This window comes from Falco rusticolus, chromosome 12 (genome assembly GCF_015220075.1).
Source record: "Falco rusticolus isolate bFalRus1 chromosome 12, bFalRus1.pri, whole genome shotgun sequence".
Taxonomy (NCBI): domain Eukaryota; kingdom Metazoa; phylum Chordata; class Aves; order Falconiformes; family Falconidae; genus Falco; species Falco rusticolus.
Window position 1 is genome coordinate 32,208,443 of NC_051198.1, and position 21,365 is coordinate 32,229,807.

General features: G+C 40.4%; 1 long non-coding RNA gene across 1 annotated transcript; it reads right to left on the bottom strand.

The window, feature by feature from the left end:
* Nucleotides 1-5,330: 5,330 nt before the first annotated feature.
* Nucleotides 5,331-21,014, bottom strand: LOC119156314. The gene is made up of 3 exons (XR_005107068.1): nucleotides 20,848-21,014; nucleotides 10,869-10,969; nucleotides 5,331-5,844 (listed from the first exon to the last, which is right to left on the bottom strand). It is a non-coding gene; the product is annotated as an uncharacterized LOC119156314 (long non-coding RNA).
* Nucleotides 21,015-21,365: the final 351 nt, after the last annotated feature.

Genomic DNA, 21,365 nt, shown 5'->3' on the forward strand with positions numbered 1-21,365 from the left:
TGCAGCCCTGAGAATATGAGGTCATATTTTAGGAATGAGCATTAATATATTTCACTGATTTTAACACATGCTGGCCTCATCCTGTCATCTTTATAAGCAGGAACGATTCATTGGCTTCCATGAAAGTATACATGCATCAGAATTGCAAGACAACTTATCTGCTATACAAAAAATAAGAGCAAACTTTCTCCTTCCTTTTTTTTTGTAATGCTACTGTACATTCCAGTATCTAATTAAATAACATTTCTTTCTCATATTGAACTGTGAATGCTGGTCAACAGTCCCGGTTAATTCCTATGACAAGATATTTTGGATTTTTTTTCTCCTTCATCGTCTTCAGAGCAGATCATTTTAATTCCAGCTAAGACTGAGTGAAGCAATGCTGATTTCCCCAGATGGTTCTGCTTTCTTAGAACCCCGATGGAATGATAATTACAGCTGAGGAGACAGGCAAAACTGTGAAATAAATGACAGAAAAAACAATAGCTACATTTCACCGGCATGCACAATCTGACTGAAGTGATCACATGATTCATTATTAGCCTCATGCATAATGCTGCCAGGTTGAGGCATGTTTTTCATTCCTCATCAGATTTCACTAGTCTCTTCCACACCATTTTTTTACGATTCTGCAATGACTGGTAAATTCCTAAAATAGGAAGAACACTCTTCTTTCATACTTCTCCCATGTGAGAAATGAGGAGTATCAGCAGGGGGAAAGCCATTTATTGGATTATCAGAGACGTTACTTCTCGACACTTCCATCAGGATCATGTGAGATTCTCTTTAATTTGGGAGCTGCTTTGCTATGCTGCCAATGGGAGCACTATGCATGATCCTAGCAGCCCAAACCAAAACGAAATACGTAGCCAGCTGACGTAGGGTCTGGCTGTCTCACTACCACTGACAGCACAGAATAAATGCATATAATATTTGTCTGATCCAAGTAATACTGCAAGGCTTCACAACACCTTATAAATACTCAATAATAGAGAAAAATGCTGCACACAGTCCCCATCAGTGGACAATAAGTAAAACAGACTGTTCCAGCAGAAGACACTTCAGGCTTTGTACGCTTACGTATAATCAAATGGCTTTGTACACTCATTCATCCTGATTCTCAAATACTTTCATTTCCTGTGAAGCTGCAGCCTCAACACATAGATTGTAACATCTCTTTCTACTTGCAGTTATCCTGGGATAATGATAAGTAAGGCCAGTAATCACCCCTAGAGCTGCCCATGAGACCTTCTCTTGATTATGCCCGTTTCTTTCTATTAAAAGATTTTCCATGAGGTATGCACGAGCAGTATGGATCACTAGAGCGTGTGCTTGCTTTCTTCCTGCACCTCGATAATGGAGCACAAAACCAGCTTAACAGGGAGTGCTCATGGCAGCCAAGCTGCCTGTTAAACAGGCAAGTCAGCAGAGGCACAGCTTTGCAGACATCCATGGTGAAGCATCTTCATAGAGTGGGGTTGTCTCATATCCCCCACCGACTTTAAACTCTTAACTAGAATGTACTACAATTTATCCTACCCTCCAGCTGAGCTAATGGAGGGGCAGGCTACTCCTGGGATCATTACTATTCATTATTATTTTATAATGCCTGCTGGTGTTATTTTAACAGCTGCTCGCATGAAGGAATACATAAAAGAGGCCACCTTTGTGACACCAGCACTAGGCACATGCCTAGGGAATGGAGAGCAAGGACAGGACAGTGCTGGACGTCTGTGGCAGAACTGGCATTATCTCTCTGTAACATCCATACTAAAACCATGCAAATTCTGTGATTAAAAGCATCACCTTTTAAAAAAGGAACCGAGCTAACCTACAGTCAAGCTTGGGTTTTGGGCATGCTGGGGACCTGCAGCTCCCGCTGAACCAGAATTGCAGAAGCTTTAGCAGGCAGAGAGGAGAATTACTAGGAGCACCTGGGGAATGGCAAGTCTATTACAAGAGCAGACTAAAAAAGCCTGGTTTTCTTAGTCCAATAAAATGAAGGCTGGGAGGGAGTAAGATTGCTAACCACAGGCTGAGACGGCAAGGCAACAGAAGAGATAAGCACTGGGGAGGGAAACGAGCAATATGAGCTAAAGGACAAAAGCAAGTAGTTCCAGGTTGGTCATGGCTAGAAATTACTTGTCAGAACAGCATAGCTCTGGATAAAGCCCATCAGTAGGGGAAATGCCAGCAAAACCTTGTGGCTTTTAACAACACGGTTTGATCCATTTCTGTAAAGGGTTCTCTAATTCCAGACCCAGGATAAGAAAACAGCAGTTCTGGTAGTTGGGGAATACAGGTGACGTCTCCAGTCCCATGCTCCTACTCTACTCCATCCAGCTCAAATGTCAAAACTACTCACAGACAGGCATGATTGCTCTGTGCTTTCCATACTGCCCTACAGGAGAAGAAATCTGGAGGGTTTTAGTAAGAAAATAATCAGTGATCAAGTCAGGTTGTGCAAATGACAGGGTTACATGCTGTATACTTACTTACCTTTGATAGGGTTTATAGTTTTCAGATTCCTAGTTCTGATAAAGCTTAAGACAGCAATCTTAGTATTCATGGGTCTTACGGTGTGAATTTTCCCCCCAGAAAGCATTTCAGCCTTCCAAGATCCAAACAAAGATGGGAGGAAAATATAAAACACAGGATGCAAATACACAGTCCTGCTGGGATGTTATAATGTTTGTGAATGAAAAGCTTTTTTCTATGAACTCTCTGAGTTTATAACTTTTTTTCATAATGTGAAATTAACATGACTTCAAAAAAAATGAATTTTCTCAGCTTGGAAATTTTGTCTTGCACAGGGAATTTTGGAGGCTGCAGACTATGGCCTGATAAAAGCCAGGTGAAGGTAAAACTACACAATAATACCTAAGTAGGGTAACAGATTAAAACCTTGCTGGAAGAACATGGGAAAAAAAAAAAAAAAAAAAAAGGGGAACAAAATTAAAACCAGCTGATTGGTGCAGTGAAAAACATTGTGGAAAATCAGTAGATAAGGGTACAGGTAGTAGATTGTGAAAGACAGGTGGAGCAGGTAGTTCCTGAAGGAAGAAAGAAATGACAGACATTGAGCATGGGTGAAAGAAGGGGTGGAAACTGGAAAGTGTTGTGATTAGAAAGATCCTGCACAAATGAAGAGGTAATGCAAGAAAGAAGCTGACAGAACCTGAAGAGAGGAAGGAAAGAGTTGAAAGATTCAAAACAGGAAAAATACACCCATACTAAGCATACCTCTGAGGAACCAGATGTCTTCTGGTTGGAACCAGCCAGAAAACATCATCTTTTCCACCTACCATACAAACCAAGTATTGGAGCAAGAAAGCAAAAGGAAGAAAAAATAATTCAAATATTTTAAAATTGGCCATTCAGCTCTTCCCTTAGATGCAGCCAGAGAACTGGAAATCACTGTCACGAATACTAGCAGGAGGGAAAGGACCAGGCAAGGATTCCACTACAGGAAAGAACACTGTAAAAGCATAGTACACTATGCCAGAAACTTTCAAATTTACGTCCTAATTCCATGACCAACTGAGTGCTTTCTGTATCTGAACTTCATGTCAAGAAGTTCAGCACACAAACTATACTGGTGTACAGACAGTATATGCTTGGCTTCACCACTCTGAAAAGGAGAGGCATCGCCAACACATTTTGCTGGTTTGCACTCCAGTGATAAGCACCCCTTTCCCAAAGCATCTGACTAGATCCATGTGCAAATTCAGTAAACCCATTCATTTCTTGGCAACTTAATGGAACTTGCTGGATTGTCAGTCAGCAGCCATGTCACTTCTGTGTGAATGCATCTGCAGCTTTACCACGAATCCTTTCTATAACCTCCCTTCCAAGAAAAACCAAACAAAATGTCTTCTTATTCTTCTTGTCTGTTCACATTCCTAGCTCTTCTCTGAATCCAAACAATCTCTTCCAAACCACAATCAGTCACATCTACCTCTATTTCATGGAGAATTTGTGAATCTGGTCTTCTTCAGTCTTTGCTAGAAATAGTCAAAGGCTCATTGAACCTAAAACCCTAAAACATGAAATTTTTGTGCAAAGTATTCTGTATAAACTCGGGGGGGGATGGAGGGGGGACGGACAGATGGGACAAGACAACTGAAACACACCATGACTCTTGTTCTCTCTTAGAGAAAACAGGTTTTCCCTCTCTCCTTCCTCTCAGACCGCATGGGGGTTCCAAAGAGCAGAGCCTTGCCGGGTAACAGAAGACTCAGAAGAGACTTCCCAGCGGTTCTCTGCCTGTCCCTGAAGGGAGAAGCAGAGAAGCTGCCCACCAGCAAACATGGATGTGCAGAACAGAAAAGAGCATCCATCCATACCATATGAAGAACAGGAGGCCACAGATCCAGGCAAACCGAACAAGCATCAGATTTCAGTTCTGCTGGGCTGTCTGTCATTACTGGCATTACTTTAGAGAAAAAAGCTGATTTGCAGTTCAGTTGATCTACATGCAAAACAATTAATAGCAGAGTATTCCCCCAGCAGTGGTAGCATATGGGTCGTAAGAACCAGTAAATATTTGGCCACTCTAATCAGGAACTGCTACAAAGTGAGTTGGATTACCACAAAGATCATTGCTCCCTCTGCACTTACCAAAGAGGTTTTTCTTTCCAACAGTCTTGCCTGTTTTAAAATCACACTCCTTGTCAGCTGGCTTGTCTTTGGAAAGTCATTTCTCCTCCTCTCCATAGACATTAGAAGACGGGAATGTGACATCTAAACCTATGGTTGCAAGAATACAGATGGTGTCAGAAGAGCCTATAACAGGTGAAAGAGTAGAGTCAGGAAAGAAACTTCAGAAAGTTGTCTTATAAACTGATTTTTGATGCCCTGAGGCCTCAAAAACCACAACACCTGCGTGCAAAGATAACATGTGAGGGGTTTCACCCAAAGTGAGTACAAGACAGGTAGTAGTTAACACGTTTCAGCTATCCCCAGGATCATCAGAACTCTATGGATGGCAGCACCTGCCTGGGTATATGGGAAAAGACTTTAAACCCCGCGGGACCTACAGTACATGCAGTGGCTTTAACAAAAGATCTGCCAGCAATTTGAGTGGGCGAAGTACAGGACAGATGGGCTCACATTGCAGGGTAGCAGCAGTAGTCAAGAAAAAAAGAATTCTTGGCAATATATACTATTCTTTCTTTAATTATATTCATTATTTCAACTCAATGATAAGATGGAAGGAAAAATAAAGAAATAAAAGCATGCTGCTGTCATGCACTAAAAATTAATGAGGACAACAGACACCAGTGATAGCCAAGGAAAACAGAAAATTTACCTAAGGTGTTACAGCTGTTTCATTAATAAAAGTTTTTTAATCCCCATTTCCTCCATCCTCATTCCCTTCCGTCCCAGCTCAGTGTTCCACTGTTGTGCTGCCAGTGACAGCAGACACCACACATGGCATTCCGGCTCCTCCACTGCGTTGTGCTTAAATCACTTCCCACCATTCATTCCAAGCCTCTCCATCGATGCTTTGCCTCCAGCCACAGCGCAGCCAACACAAAACACTAAACACCACACCAGGAACTTGTTACCAGGGCTGAGCAAAGAGCAGCATCTCTGCTCTGCAAAATATCCGGGGGCTCTGGCACATCAGAGCCTCTTGTGAGGCCAAACGGAGCCCTGTTCATGTGGAGGGTGACAAAGGAATTTGCAGGCTCTAGAGTATTCTGGCAATGACAGCACTGGCATGGGATACATGAGCTCAAATCTTCATTCTCCCTCGAGTTTATCATCCCAGACAATGCAGTCAGGAAGTCAAGGGATCTCCCAGGCTAGTTCCACGCTTTGGGATGTATTAATTTTCCCCTGTGGAAGAAACAACAACAAAGTCTCTTGTCTGTGAAATGATCTAATTGCCCCTCAGTCAATTTCTATAACTAGCTCAAATATGTTTCTGCTAAACCTTCTTAGCTTCTTACAGCAGCATGTTGTTAAAATTCCCTTATTAAAGTTTCCTTTTATCTCAGGAACCTCGTTCTGCCTGGGTTGGAGAGAAAATGGCAAAATCAGTATGTTCTAGCACTTCAATGAGTGGATTCATCTGCAAAACAACAAATGACTGTGTTCTAGTAAATGGCATTTACAATTAATACACTATTGATATAGCTGCTGTAAAATATTTAAATGTTTATTGGCATGAATAGCTATCATTAAATCAGCTTTATAGTTATTACAGTAAAAAGAACTGAATTTCATAAAGCCCTGGATAATTACTAGTCCCTTGTAAAAAAGAGAGAGATACATATTTACAACAAATAGCCCAACAGAAGAATATGAAAAGCCAAAAACATTCACTTACAGACAACAATTTAAGACAGGCAGAGTGTTAATTAGAAGACAAGTCTCCCCAGGAGTTAGTCAGGTCAGGGCAAACCTTTTCATTGATTCAGACATTGTTATAGGTGCCATGCAGATTATTTAACCTGTATCCCAAAAGCAAAAGAGGACTTGTCCAGTTTTCACTGAAATTGGGTTTCTAACTTGTAAATTGTACACTACAAGCACAAAACTGATGCTAGATACTATAATGTGTGTATATTTTGCTGTGACCTGAGATAGGTCATTCAGTGATGAGGTGAATCGTTGTTAAGAAAATGTGCAATCATATGCTCCAAACTCAGGCACCTACAAAATGCCAGCCTTTTCTCTTTGCTTTTATTATTTCCTCTCATCTGATTTAAATTTAGCACCTTTTCATACTGCTTTGTACTACCATCATCCAATTCCAAAACCTATGCAACCACAAAGTATACATGATAATGGGGTTTTAAGAGCACTCGTCGCTCCTCTAATTATCAGAAGGTCCTTTTTACACTGAATACAGTGAAAAGGCAGAACATCAGACAGCTTATTTGATATCTTTTTGTGTGTTTTTAGTATAATTACAACCATTCCAGTTACTAGAAACTGTACAGAGATGATCAGCTTTCTTTCCTTACTGTAACAAACGGCTGGACATCCACACCGCTACCTTCTGCAGACACATAGCAGACATGTACAGAGGTTACTAACAGCTCACAGATGCACCAGAGTTAGGGTTGCCCAAATAATTTGAAAATAAGGCATATATTCCTGTTTTTCTTCAAAAAGAGTAGAGCTTTAGCGATGAAATTTCCTACCAGCTTGGCATACAGGTCTCTCAAAATTTCCTACACACTCCTGTTTGCTTTTGCTCCATAAATACTTAATAAGTGGCTTTAAAATTGAGCTCTGGCTGATAAGTTTTGGGTTAGTTTGGTTTTGGATTTGGTTTTTTATGCTTTGGCAATTCTACTTTCCTTTCTATAAAGGCACTATTTCTGAGGAAGCAGAATAATAGTCTGGAATTTCTTATTCAAATAATGGTACAAATGCAAACAGTCATGCTCAATTTCTGTAGGAGTAACCTACCTTAGAAACCGTGATATTACATTAAGGTACTGGAAGCAGCTGTAAACCAGCCAGCACCTTGGAAACCACGTAGAAAAGATGCTTCTCAACTGCTGCAGCTGCACTGCTTCTGGTACCCAAGCTAACTCATGCAGATTTAATTAGGGTATCTGTGCTGCTCTAACATGAAACCTGGGACATAACACATTCCATTCAAACTGGGCTATGAGGTGGAGGTGGTCTGGTGGATATTAGTAGTCTCTGATATCATCCAGCTCCAAGAATTTGGAAAACACAATTCATTTTGCAAAATCACTTCCTAAACCTGTGACCTGGGTGTGTCCTAGTAAACCCTATTCCTTTTAAGCCCCAGCCTGTCTGTGATCTTCAATCAGTCCAAGGTCTCCAAAAAGCAGTTCTTAACCTCATTGGCCTAGTGACAAAAACAGAATAAATCTTATAAATGAGGAACAAGCTCACTGCTCTCCTTCCATTTCTGGGTAACCTCACTAATATTTCCAAATATTTCAAACCTCTTTTACTTTTATTTATTTTTTAATTAAAAAATCAATGAACATACTGTGTTATTTTAAATAGGATGATGGCAGAGTTAAAAACACTTCTTGTAAATAAAGATGACAAGAAAGCAGCAAAAAAGAATTCATGCAAAAAGAAGAAAGAAGAAATATCTTCATGACATGAAAAGAAGGGCTTTTTTAACAGGGGGGTGGAAAATTCATTCCACTGGTGGCACATAGAGTTATATGCTTATTATCATTATTTCCTTCATATGTTTGTGTTCTTTTAGGGTTTTTTAAAAGGTCTCCCCAGAAGCCCCTAGGGAGCTAAATGCTGCACCAAAATATTAATATACTATTGTTCCTCTTTGGATGTGTTTCTGTCAGAAACATTTGGGCCTATGAAGGCAAAATCTCTTACCGTGGTGTTTCCCAAATGCCCATTCCTTTTCATACTACCCACCACACACGGGATGTCCAACTGCCTTCACCTATAGTATGTTCACTCCAGTATTTCACTTAAAAATTATGCAAAATATATTCAAATACTGGAATTTGTGGTAAACTCAAGTTAAAAATCCATGTCCTGAGTTTACTTCTTCATTTACTGTTTTACTGGGCAATAGAGTTTTATTCTTTATTCAATGCAGAAAGATGAAGTAGATTAAGCCCTCTTAAAGTATTGACTTTAAGTCTAAAACCAAGAAGGAAGGAAATCCCATCCTGACTAATGATTCAAAAAAGGTTCAAGTCTGTTCATTGCTAAGTGGTTAGGTTCTGCAGGAGAAGCCCTTTGGAAGAATAAGATGGAAAACATTGATGCTTTAAATGGGCACCCCTGTGCTCTGTCACTAGAGCTCTACAATGCCAATCTTTTAGGTTTCCACTGAGATAAACCCATTTATTATTTCTGCCCTGGAAATCATGTGGGTTATTAGCTCTTATAAATACAAAAGAACATTGCAGCTGAGTTTTCACAAGCAGCTGGCCAGAATGTCAATATTTTTCCAATTTCAAGACACCAGTGGTTGGGGTATTTTTTTCCTAGATTTTAAATAATTTTTATGACCTTGATTTTTTCTAAAAATACTCATGTATACGCTTTCTCCACTATCTGTTTATGATCTAAAAAAAAAATGTAGGGGTAAAAAGAAAAAAAAAAAAACAACGGGGGGTGGGGGGTAGAATAAAACATAATAAGAAAGGAACAAAATCATCCCCAAAGGTACAAATTTATATGCTGGGTATATATTTCTCATTTTCCTCTTCTACAGTGTCCATGTGGGGAATATTTGCTTCCTTCTTAATTCTTCAGCACAAGTTTTTCAAGTTCATCTGAAGGCTTTTCAAACATACTTAACAGAAATTATGAATTCAAGAACAAGGTAGGCGGAACTAACCATTTCTTATAACTTTAAAAACAATCTGTAGCCAAATCAAACCATTAAAAATGTAAAGATAATTTTTTTAATAGATCTACTTAGAAAGGGGAGTAAAGAAGGCCATATATAAGCAATGGATTGTGGAGAATGTTCCTATTGTACTGTTTTGGTCAGAAGATTTATAAGCCCTTTTTTCTACAAAGGAAGGTGTACCTGGTATTATTGTCACAGAAACTCATGAAAGCAAAGATCTAGAGGAATAAACACACCTAAAACCAAAGATGATTGCTATACAAGAATGTTGCTGCATAATTACTGTTTATACCTATTTCTGTTATGTTAATAATATTCTATACATACAACAATGCAAAATTCTCTCACAGTTCTTATCAGTAAAATATATTGCCATCATTAGGAAATGTTCCATAAGACTTCAATGAGGTTTTAATCCTTAACTTTTTCACATTTTTATCATCCTTAAGCTCTTAATTTACTTTTGTTTCGTTTTCCTACAGTTATTCTGTTTTGCTTTACTCTAACTACTTCCATCTGATTGCATGGCAACTCCAGTCGTTTTTGTCAAAAAATTACCACCCCCCTACCCTATTTGATTGCAAATCATGGCACAGTGGCATGGCACAGTGGCATTACACTAACAACCAGTCAGTTTGACTCTGAAACAGTTAATAATCGAGCTACACAAACAGGCTGCATCAAGGAGAAGAAACATACACTGAAATTAGAGTTCTGATACGACTCTTAACTCTCAAGCCTCTGCTGCATATTAGCAGCTAGCTAGTTGATTCAAACCCTTCTCAATTACAATTTAATTATAGGATTATAAATGTGATGGCATTTAGCATTCTGACAGTCAAATTAACCAAATCCATTACTTAACATATCAGCTTACACTGGTAAAGTTGCGTGCATAAAAGACAAATTATACTTATCCCAGACGTTCCTTACAGAGCCTGTTTTGTGTCAACGGTGGGTGTTTCACAACAAGGCACTGAGAACAGATCGTGAGATTTCTTCTCCAGTGTTCCCAGTTTCCCTTGAGCACTTAGGGTAAGATTTTTGCCTTTTCGGGGGAACCATGTTCACCATGAATTCTGCCCATTTTTAAAACTGGTGAGGATTTCAGCAGCAGTTGCTTGTGGTACAAGCTGTGGTGTTACTAACAAAAATGGGGATGTCTGAGGGGGAGAGAAGGGGCTATCCACGATCCAGAACTTAGACTGCTGGTCTCTCACACAAGTGAAGGTCTCCCAGCACTAAGAAAATATCCCTAATTCCAAATACTTGTGAAAAAACAGAGCATAAAGTTCAGAGCTGGGACTGAGAAACCTTGTCCACCAGGAATTGCCAAAAAAGAGGCGGCAAGATGGCAGTGCTGGGAGGAGGGTGCTGCTATTCTGACCTTTATACATTTTATACTGGTTTCATGCTGATAGTTCGGTTTCTATTTACTAGTTGTTGCTTCCAATCAGCAATGTTTGACGTTTGCTACCAAAAGCAGAGTGGTTTCCAGGTGTGGATGCACAAATAAACATGAACTTACAACTTAGGAGGGCAAAATGAAGAGAGATCTTGTAAAGATGAAGGAACCGAGGAGCAATTCAGCTGAAGGACATGTTTTCTTAGGTCCAGTTTTTCATTAATCTGCAGTAGTAATGAGAAGGTTGACAAGCAGAGTGAGAATGGATGTTACATGTCATCAGAATGTGTGGTTTATTATAATTATTTCTCAGAGTTTGGTTTATTTGGTCTTTAACTGCAATTTTTAAAGGCTTTGGGGTGGACTTTCTTCCCTGCTGATTCATTTCTTTCTATCTGGAAAGCTATTGTTTGTTTACAGAATGCTACATCAGCCTTATTTTTCATTGGTCATTGCTCAAAATGCCTTCCTCACTGTCTTAATGGTCTTTACTTTAACTAGCTAGGCCACGATGAAAAAGTACCTTGGGCTGATAATGTGCTATCAATAGGTCTGTACAGTTCAATTTCAATCCCCTATTAAATATCTTTTGTAGTTCTCGCTCTATTACTTCCCCTCTGTACTCACTTTAACAAGCGCTAGTTTAGCTGTAGTGTGCACATTTTTTTCGTTTATTTTGCCTCATACAAAGGCAAGATCCTCAGGCAATGTCAACTGGCCTATCTCCATTTGCTTTCTGCCTTCAAGCACAGAACCTGGCCAAAATGTATTTTTCTGAATTCACCAGATCGTATGTCACGTTCTATTCATTTCATAGTAGCAGTAAATATTTCTCTGTTAAAATATCTGGAGTGATTTTCTATTACTTGACTGATTTTTATTCCACATATGGTTCTGACCAGCAGAAATGGAATGAATGCATCATCAGTGATTACGCTGGACACGTTAATCTCTTTCAGGGAACAGCATTTAGGTATGCCTAGTGTAAAGCAGAAATATACAAGTTCTTATGCTCCAGATTAAAACCCTGACACTCTGCCTCAGAGCCTTTCTCACCATTAATATCAATGCTTTTCCCAGCTAGAGAGGGAAGGGAAGAGAATCTGGGTTTTGTTCTTTGAGTCAGATGCTCCAAAAGCTCTCTTCAATGCTCAGAAACCTCGAGAAACAGGATTCAGGACTCAACAGTGTAATGTTGGTTTTATGCATAGATTTCACGCAGATCTTACAATATCACAGTTAACATCCTGATGAACTTGAATGCAGGTCTTTTTAAACAATATGCCAGTAGCCTTTCCCCTTTCTGCTCCAGAGAACAAATTCTGTAGTGTTCTTGATAAACCATGCTCGGTCTCAGTCACAGTCACTATCACTTTAAAGAACATGGGGGCATCACAAGCCTCTTTCTGCAGGTTCTTCCCTTCCATTTCCTTCCACATAGCAATAGCAAGAACATTTGGCAAATACGCCCTGTTCCTTGTCATGTAAGGCAGAAGGTCTGAAGCCCATAATCCAAACCAATGTAAGTTAAGAACCACCGGTTTGGGGAGTACTAAATTGGCCGTGTCAGAGTAAGTCATGGGATCCATGTGGTCATGTTGCTTCCAGTGCTCTAGGATAACACAGATAGGGTCACACAGAAAATGAAAGTGTCAGAAAGCAAGGAAGGTTATAATTTAAGAAAGACGGTGTATATTGTCTGATGATCTGAACACAAGAAGTCCAAATATCCTTTCCTCTATTCATGCTCTGTGATGTGGAACACACCTCCTAACCTTCAGCTGTTTCTGTCCGCATAGACATGCAGCACCATGAGAGCTTGAGTAGTGAGCCACAAGCAGGAAAACCCAGGGCTGCCAGCCAGTGCTGATGGACACACAGGAGACTGCAGATGAATTACAAACACCCTTTACATCAGAAAAACTTTAAAACTGCCGTGGATTTAGGGTATATTATAAATCTAATTGCAATTATTCGCACACAACTGGAATGAGTTGTTTCACTTTTTCTACTGAAGCTCATTTATCCTCTTGTAATGCCACCACACATGGCTTGGCAAGGACTGTTTTTATTGCCAGTTCATAATATAATTTCTGGAAAGCAATCATTTTGGCATAGCAATATATGAGACTGCACCATATGGCACTTGCATGTAAAAGGGGATATAACTCCTTCTTCAAAAAGTTTTATATATGCTATAGCATTACTATATGTTAAATCTATATATTGCATGAAATATATAAAATTGTGTATCTTTTGTCACATTTACAGTGACTAAAAAAATTCCAAGTCTTTAAGTCTTCATTCTCATTACTGCCATGCCTGACAGTGCTAAAAGTGAGCTAAAAATTTGAGATCTTAAATTTCCATCCAAACTACAACTTTTAATTCAGTGAGTTTCCTTTCACTGAAAAAAAGTAGAACCATAAACAAGCAAGGTGCATTAGGCAGATCCCTATCTTTCAAGAATCACCACGCAACTTGATCAACAAACTGGAGGACATCATTCAACAGAAACAGAAAAGTAAATTAAATTTGTAAAGGACTAAAAATTGCTTCATTTTAGCATGTGCTTTTATAAATCTGAATCGTTAAATAAAAATATTTCTGTGTAATCTGGAAGTCCGGGCACTTTCAACCTCTACCAAAAATTCTAAGTATAGGAAACTGTGGACAATAGGGATACAATATTAAGCTTGATATAGAAAACACGAGAGAAGAGGAAATTTCTCTCAAGACTATGGAAAGAGGTAGTAAAATACTTTTCTAACTACTTCAACAGAAAATGTTCACTAAAATAGTTGCAGAAATTTCTATGGTAAACCACAGTAAAATCAGGAAATCAGGAACTACTTTAAGCAGATAAAGAAAATGAGATGTAAGAGCACTAGAATACTGATCAGGGATAAAAAGCAGTGAGCCCAATTGCATTAAAATTTGGGGAGGTAAGAGAACAAAATAACTGCTGAGGAAGTTCTGTATTTCTAGGTCTAGTTCAAACTGTTTTCATTCCATAGTATATGCAACAAGGCAAAAAAAAGAGCAAGAGAAAATCTGGGGTAGTACCGAAAAAAGCAAGCCAGCTACAATAAATTGAGCAGAAAGCAATGAAGACATAAGGTTCAGTTATTATATTCATCATATCAGAAAAATTCCTCGCGGCATACACAGGGAAATGGCAGCACAAAGGAGCGGGACTCTGAAAAAAGCACTCCTTGATTAACCGCACCTATTCAACTAACAGCTTGACAAGGAATTAGCTTCGCTCATTTCAACAGATTAGTGGAATTTAATACGAGAGAGAGAGAGAGAGAGACAGAAGATCCTTAGCTACATGGACTGGCCCCAGCTGAGGAGCTGGCCCAGCACCCTGCAATGCAAGTGCCTCATCTTGCTGTTACTGAGTGCTCCGTGCAGGTTCCTGGTACGCACATACTGGAAAGGGAAAACCCTGCACGTTGGTTTCTGCACACGGAGGCTGGTTGCAGGAGCACCTCTCCCATCAATCTCCCAAAGCAATGGAAAACACACATTTTATTTCAAGGAATGGTGCAATGAATTTCTTGAGAAGTTTCCACTCTCCTGCCGTGCCATACCGACCACGTGCTATACCGATTGTAGGGCTTGTGATGGAGAGAGGAGTAAAGACACTGAAATATGTGTTTTGGAGAAGAATTATGTTGGTTTAGATCCACATTCTAGAGGTAGTCGGTAATGGTCCCCTGTAACAATGCTCCTTCTAGACTACATATGATGTACTATCATGAATTGTTGGAAATGGCTCATTTCCCTCCTCTCTTTCAAGTCTCGGGCGTGAGTTACGTTCCCAGCTCTCGGCTGGATTTGTGGCATAACCCTACACATGCCACTCACTGACTCAGGCACAAACAGGCCTCTGATAAACAGCAGGAACGGCACTACAAGGGTACTACATATACTATACATGAAGTCCTCCAACAGATGACAAATATTAAGTGCTAAATATTATACCGAGCATTTTGCTAAGTATTCTAATTGAGTATTTGATATCCTTAATTAAGTGCATTTCCCAAGTACAGTTTGAAACCTCTTTTCACTACTTGTTCGATGGTACATGCCCAGCTAATCAATAGACTTACCAGAATTGGCTTTACTTTCCAGAAGTAGACAAGAGTAATAATATTTCTGTCATTGCCCCGGAGGAAAACAAAAGAACAAAAAATAAGCACATGCACCATTTCTATTTACCGACAGCAGGGCGTTAGCTAGGAACAAACTGAACTCAAAGCACTCTTGAAAAGGCTCCACCAAGCCCCGTAATGAGACCATCATTTAATGTGCTGGCTGCTTCAGCTTCTTTCAGACTACTCCCCTAAAGGCTTTTTAATCCATAGTTCAAAAGCTAAAGGCACCTGCACTCAACAAACTTGTGCATGGATGTCGCCCACATCCCATTTTTATTTCATCCCCTGATGGTCAGGAAATGCATGTAGCTTGCTTCTAATGTGCTCTCCTTTTATATTTCTTCTTTTAATACTCTCTGAACTTGTGCTGACTCACCTCATTTCTTTACAGGAGATGGCAAGCAGACCTTCTTTATCATTACTGTCCTTTGATCCTGCTTTCTGTCCTGCCTGTCTCTCCATCGTACGTTCAGTACAGCCTGTAAGTGCCCTTTGATCTCATGCCACTCTTGCCTCCCTCATTCGTTCTTGTAATATGAAACTGCCGATCCCAAATTTACAGGTGGACCTCTCCTTTTGAAATAACCTGTGCATTTACTATAACTTCCAACGCTTTGATGTTATTTGTTTGTTATTTGTTTTGTCTCTAGTAGCTTTAGGTTTTTACTAGCAAGTTGCACAATTTCTCGGATTTTTTTGACATACAACATTATTTTTTTGTGAGGGCAGGTTTAATGTTCCTTTGCATATTCACTAATTTTTCACTTGCATTTTTCTTACATATGCTGCCCTGCACTGACATAACTCTGAAAGATTGCTAAGACTTCTTCATACTCTATACATTAATTCTTGTTTTTCAGAAGGCAGTTGGAGCATTACTTTATTGCTGTTCAACAAAATCAACCAAACCTAAAACCTAAAACAAAAAACAACTAAAAGAAATCCGAAAGACCTAAAAGAAGCATGCCTCAAACTCAGGATAGTTTACAGCTGTTTGGGGCATTTGATTTGGAACCTGACATCTCTCAGCTGGACCACAGGTGCTGCATATGTACATCGTACCTAAATACCAGCTGAGGAACATGCAGGAATGACAGACCCGAGTTAACCAGCTGTTTCTAGAGTGGAGAATATGCATCATCTTGAAATGCTAATACTGAAGTAGCATTTAGTATTATTCACTAAGTAATTCACATTTCATTGGGAGGATACCAGTGTCACCGAAGTTCTTGATTTCAGTTTATTTTATTTACTGAGAGGGCAGAGCAGACAGGACAGCTCTTTCTCCTGGAACCCCTGAAAGGTGAGGTATGCCTCCTGCACACATACCTGACACCTTAAAGCCTCTCCCCACACAGCCTCACAGCTCCACAAGTCAGTGATCCCACAGAAACTGATGACAGAAGCCCCTAACTGCAGGGGGAAAAGGAGGAAGGACCAAGGATTTACTGTGAGCTTCACACTTGAACTGTGGCACCATAAAAACGGAGACAGCTGCACCGTCTGCAGCCTGCTGCAAGGCAGACATCTGATGGCAAGAGGTGTCAGCGCTGCAACCTTTTGCTCCCACAGCTCTTGAATGAAGTCCCTCCCACACCGCTTCCCCTCGGATGAAATAACTTTTCCTTCCCATGTTTCTTACAGAATTTTATGTGTCATAACTCAGCTTCGTAATAGCATACCACCAGAGTAACTCACTTGCTAAAATCTTGATAAATCAATGCAAACCAACTGGCTACAAACACCCTAGCACCTGAGGGCTCAGCTCTCCCTCCCAGTGATAAATCACGTCCTAGTAACATCCTCCAGTTCCCATGAGGGTTGTGGTGGACAGCCCTACACAGGAGGCCACTGAACTCCCACAAATCATACTCCAGCAGTGGTCCCCTGTAGCAGTCCTGCAGTGCATCTGCTAGTTCAAAGGAGACCGAGTGACGTCTAACGTGCCCAGGCAGCATCATCACCCCATGGGGGTGCAGCCTTGTAGCTGTAGAAGACAGATGAGGAACCTGCCTTATGCCAAGGGACTACTCTTACAGCACGAGGAGGCACGGGGGGAAAGGAGTGGGATGGAGACCCAGCCAGCCAAAGGGATGTGCAGAAGGGGGATAGCAGGTGGCACCCTCCTGCGACCCCATCCACAGCCCTGCTCTCCCTCCCCCAGGGAGACAGCCAGATGCCAGCCTTGCTGCACTGGGGACCGCTGTATGCCTAAGCAACAAGATCACAGGCATTTTGCCACCTCTGGTCATTTATTGCCTATTTTTTCTAGATGGAGCACTAAGCTCTGGCCTTAAAAACATTAGAAATAAGTGTGCCATGGATCCGAACCAGAAAAGGCAGTCAGAGAACAGAAAATTCCACCGCTATGCCTGGCAAAACATGGACACACACTATTCCTCCCACTGATTTTAAGATGTTGCCCTTTGCTTTTAGACATTTTATACCGATCACTACAGCTCCACTTCTAAATCTCAGTCTCTCCAGGCACCTGCCGGTTTCTTCAGAATTAATTTTCACCTGTTTTCCTTCAGTCTGTGCAGGTGCTTAGCGCAGGCTGGTAGCAAGCCTGGGGTACTGCTGACCTCAGAGGATACCCAGCTGCCTTGCCATCAGTGCTGCCCTGGCCAGGTAGAGACAAGGTGGTTTCTTTTGTGGTTGAGGGGTGGTGGGGGAGTTTCTTTAACAATGCATTGTATGCTAAATAGGAGCTGCAATTCAAGCCTTTTCAAAAGCAAATATCCCCCTTTCCCCACCACCCTTTTTTCTTTCAAACGGCTGAATTCTTCTGTCCATTTTATATCCTTTTTGCAGCCTTTTAAGTCAGCTGCAAGTGTTAAATTCTAATTTTTCAATGCCACTAAGCACGAAATCTCCGAGTCATTAAAAAGTCATTTTTAAAGAGCAATCTGAGGTGAGGGCTTCCAAACTTTTGCATGCCACATACTTACTGTAATGTCTGATAGAGAAAAATGTGTGTTGGCAACACTGCTTAATCCACATTGAAAAAAGAAAATTGAAGCCATACTTCTAGCAAGATTAGTTAATGATCAATAGCGACAGGTAGCTATAAACACAGTAATGGAGATCCTTTCATATTCTCTCTCATCTTCTGGTGCAGCCCTCCCATAGCTACATTTCAGGAAAATGAATTTGTTTCAACTCCCACTCTGGGCAAGTTACCACAAAAACAACATGAGACAGAAAAAAAGCCAAAGGTTTCCCATAAAGAGAAATACCAACAGCTGCAGTGCTAGACAAAAACAACTTAACCCATCTATAAAGAAAAAAGGGAGGGGGGGGGGGGAGACAGGGGGGTTGTGAAGTCCATGGAGTAAAAGAAGAAGCTGCTTCTGATGGAGTCGTCCTTGTTGGAAATGAGGAACCATAGAATAACAAGTCTCAAGAGATAGGAAGACCAGTGAGAGGAGACAGGAGAAAGTTTATATACAGGCTGGAAAGCACTTCTTCTGGCAGATGTCCACAAGTTTGCCCATTAAAGAGAGTCAAGGTTCTGCTTTTTCTTGACCCTATTTCTCACTTAGTAATGCCGTTCCCAAGCATTCCCAAGAAAAGCAGAATTACAATTTCCACCCTAAAATTTCAACTTCTTGACTTCTTCCATCAACCTTTCCTGTATAAGAGGTCAAAGGTCAAATTTCAAGCTGTTCTATACAAAGGCAAGCACAGAACCATTGGCCATCTCCTAACGGAGAGCAGACGGAGCGAGTTTTGTCCCCCTCGTAGTCCAGGAGGACCCTAACAGGAACACAGCAGCTTGGAGGCATTTCTTGTCCAAAGCCAGAAGCCTGGTAGCTTCCAGCTGTAATAAAACTTAGGGGTTCACTTGAACTAGTAAAGTTGCTTGCAAGATTTTGTTCTCTTACTGGGATGTTTCAATGGAAATTCCAGCCTTAGCCAAGGGATTCAGCAGAGCTTTTTTACTATACCATTTCAGCTGCCCAGCTCGGGACCTGCTCTCCCTGGGCTCACCAGATAGCGATGGAGAGAGACGAGTTTTTCCAAACAGGAATTTCAGACCGCTTGCATTTAGCTCCTGCTCTCACTTGCTCTCTGTAGGAGGGTTCTTCCCCTGACTGCACAGTCTGCGTGCCTAAAACAAGAAAGCCAGACTTTCGCCTACTCCTTTAAAATTCAAAGGAGCTTGCCTCAGTAGGTCATGCCTCAAAGCCTGCAGGGAGTGATGCCCCATTTAAGCCTAACTGGTGGGTTAGCTGGGCACAGCGGCACCACGCCTGTGCCGGGACACAACATCATCACTGCACAGGGCACACTCCCAGCGCCGACAGTCCACTAAGGGGTTTTTGCAGAGCTCCTCTGCTTGTGAAACATATTATCAAGAGACTTGCCTGTCCCATATTCTTAAACTATAATGGGCAGATTTCTTATTCAATGTATTAGACTAACAATCATGATTCCGTTTAGCATTAGTAAGGATGTTAGTTCTACTTCAGTGAAAGTCTCATTAATTCAGGGTAATTTATATAGGACTTAAAATGTTTTTAAGTAGTTTCCTGCAACGAGAGTGATTTCTAAGTGTCTTAGAGTGATTATATGTTCATTATCATTTTGCACATGCTTTGGCATGTACAAAGACCCCATTCCTTCAAAAAACAACACTTGCAGGTATGAATTTTAAATGCAGGAATATTAAGCACTTAACAGAGATAACTGCAGAATCAGGACCACTGCACAAATATCAGCTGTATCTTTGAGTGAAATTCAGACCTGCTACTCTGAGCACTCAGGCACAACTTAAAATACAAAAGAGCAAAGTAGCATTTACAATTAACATTGTTTCTCACTAAAAGAAACATAACTCTAAGTTTATAGAAAGAAAATAAACATAAGCAAATAACAAATCCATGTCTTAAATGAGCTACAAAACATTAGATCCAAATGTACTAATTAAAGGAAAACTTTATCAGCCATTATGTTATGGTTAGAATATAAGGGTAAGAGCCTAACAATGAAAATTAATAATGTAGCTTATATGTATAAACTACATATATATATATGGATTTTGGTCTAACGATGAAAAAACACCATCAACTCAAAACAAATTAAATTTCCAAACTCATTGTAAAGCATATAAAGGCCAATTCTATATTTCTTAGGACCTGTACATTACGATTTACATTAAGATGTGTATGGGCAGACAGAAGCAATATCAGTCTCTGAGAAATTTGCTTTTGCATAAAAAGGACCACAATGCCTAATACCACCTTGCAATCCTAGACATAAGAAAAGTACAAAATTTCTCCTTTGTGGCATTGTACCCAGAACAGGTTGAGTCTGTCCTTTATGCCCCAGATCTCCAGAAGAAAGTTGAAGAAGGTTTGCCAGACAATCCTTCTAAGTCAAAACCTTCATTCTATACAGCAAACGCTGTACCCATTTGAAAAGTCTATCAGTCAAGACCTCCTCTGCTTTTTCTGGTTTCTGGGCATCCAGAAAAATACAGGCTAAATTAGGCATATGCAATTGCAGCTCTACCCTGCGAGGGCAGTAAGAAAATCTGCTTTTCTCTTACAGTGATTTTTCTTCTGGACTTGTCTTACTTTTCAGCCTTTAAAATCTGATAACCCTACAACAGAGGTGCCATGCTGCTACAACATTTTACTAGCAACGAAAGTTCTGGCCTTAGTCCTTGACAAAGACACTTCCTTTATTCACAGTTCTAATCCACTTTTAAGGAGATGTTGCCATGCAGAAAATTCTTTGCTACAGTTAAACAGCCCAGAGCTGCACTCCTTTTGCTTTGCAGTCTCCATTTCAACCTGCATCGTGAGTTTCCATGGAGATTTGCAGAGGGAGAACTATCCCTGCTCTGTCAAATCTGGAGATCACAAAACATTTTCTTTCCAATATTTAAGGAAACAAATCCAGAAGGAACATCTTGCCCTTAAGGTCCATACCTTGATTCACAGTTCCAGCCTTCTGTCTGATCTTGGGAAAAGTTAACATCTTTGAGCTTCAGTTTCCTGTAAATTAGTTATAACAGTTCTTCCCTTCTGCCACACTTTGCCTGTCTTGCATACTTCAAAGGCATGATCTTCGGGACAAAGAGTCTCTTACTAGAATTTTGTACATCACTAAAAGATGAAAAAAAAGAAGAAAACATGCTTTGTTTGAGAGCTCTGTACAGGAAGTACATGCTGTTGCTCACATCATCTAACGCTGGGGTGATCTTTTTCTGCAAGCCTGCTAAACTCCCCCTCCCGAGCTTCAAGCATCTGTAAGATGTTCATCCATTTCTTCCACCAGGTGCAACTAGTGCTTACAACTACCAGTGATTAGACCTCACATCTGAGCTGATATGTATCAAGTTCAGAGCAGAACTAGCTTAATTATGGTGATATGCCTGAGTGTTTAATCAGTTACTGCTAAATAAACAATTAAAACAATTAACTGCATTTTTTTAAGACACCGAATA